The sequence below is a fragment of the Coregonus lavaretus genome, assembly GCF_964263955.1.
Source record: "Coregonus lavaretus genome assembly, chromosome: 33".
Taxonomy (NCBI): domain Eukaryota; kingdom Metazoa; phylum Chordata; class Actinopteri; order Salmoniformes; family Salmonidae; genus Coregonus; species Coregonus lavaretus.
Window position 1 is genome coordinate 4,163,725 of NC_140020.1, and position 1,325 is coordinate 4,165,049.

The 1,325-nt window shown below is 40.8% G+C and overlaps 1 protein-coding gene across 6 annotated transcripts in view; it reads right to left on the reverse strand.

The window, feature by feature from the left end:
• LOC311108526 (serine/threonine-protein kinase PAK 6-like) overlaps nt 1-7 on the reverse strand; it is a 16,736-nt gene extending 16,729 nt beyond the window's left edge. For all 6 annotated transcript variants that reach the window (XR_014610513.1, XR_014610514.1, XR_014610515.1 and 3 more), the window contains exon 1: nt 1-7. This exon is cut by the window's left edge and continues 233 nt beyond it. The gene's annotated coding sequence lies outside the window, so the exon portion shown is untranslated.
• Nucleotides 8-1,325: the final 1,318 nt, after the last annotated feature.

Below are 1,325 nucleotides of genomic sequence, written 5' to 3' on the forward strand. Positions count from 1 at the left end.
AGAAGGAGGGCTGGGGAAAGCAAGTGGAACCCTGTTACAACAGGACATCAACAGCTTCTCAGCCATGGTGGCAGTATATCAAGAACACACACACACTGACACACACTCTCTCCTTCGGTAGTGACACACTCAAGCAGACATGCAGGGCTCCAGGTAAGACAGACTCTGGTACATTACAGTCAATGGGAAAAGACGAGTGTCACAGGGTTTATGTTTTTCTCAATATATTGCAGTCAATGGGAAAAGACGAGCGTCACAGGGTTGACGTTTTTCTCAATACATTGCAGTCAATGTAGGTCCCGTGTAGCTCAGTTGGTAGAACATGGCGCTTGCAACGCTAGGGTTGTGGGTTCGATTCCCACGGGGGGCCAGTATGAAAAATGTATGCACTCACTAACTGTAAGTCGCTCTGGATAAGTGCGTCTGCTAAATGACTAAAATGTAAATGTAATGGGAAAAGATGAGTGTCACAGGGTTGATGCTTAAGTGAATACATTTCATTCAATGAGGTAAGATTAGCTTTACAATATGGACGCATAGAGAAAGGCATCACAGACATGTCTCCCTCCCTCGCTTATATAGTTTTCTCCCTCCTCTCTCTATCTTTCCCATCCCTCATTCACCTTCTCCCTCTAATCTATTTCTCTCTCTCAATTCAATTCCATTTCAATTTAAGGGCTTTATTGGCATGGGAAACATGTTTACATTGCCAAAGCAAGTGAAATAAACAATAAAAATTAACAGTAAACATTACACTCACAAAAGTTCCAAAATAATAAAGACATTTCAAATGTCATATTATGTATATATACAGTGTTGTAACAATATGAAAATAGTTAAAGTACAAAAGGGAAAATAAATAAACATAAATTTGGGTTGTATTTACAATGGCGTTTGTTCTTCACTGGATGCCCTTTTTTTGTGGCAACAGGTCACAAATCTTGCTGCTGTGATGGCACACTGTGGTATTTCACCCAATAGATATGGGAGTTTATCAAAATTGGGTTTGTTTTCTAATTCTTTGTGGGTCTGTGTAATCTGAGGGAAATATGTGTCTCTAATATGGTCATACATTTGGCAGGTTAGGAAGTGCAGCTCAGTTTCCACCTCATTTTGTGGACAGTGTGCACATAGCCTGTCTTCTCTTGAGAGCCAGGTCTGCCTACGGCGGCCTTTCTCAATAGCAAGGCTATGCTCACTGAGTCTGTACATTGTCAAAGCTTTTCTTAAGTTTGGGTCAGTCACAGTGGTCAGGTATTCTGCCACTGTGTACTCTCCATTTAGGACCAAATAGTATTCTAGTTTGCTCTGTTTTTTTGTTGATT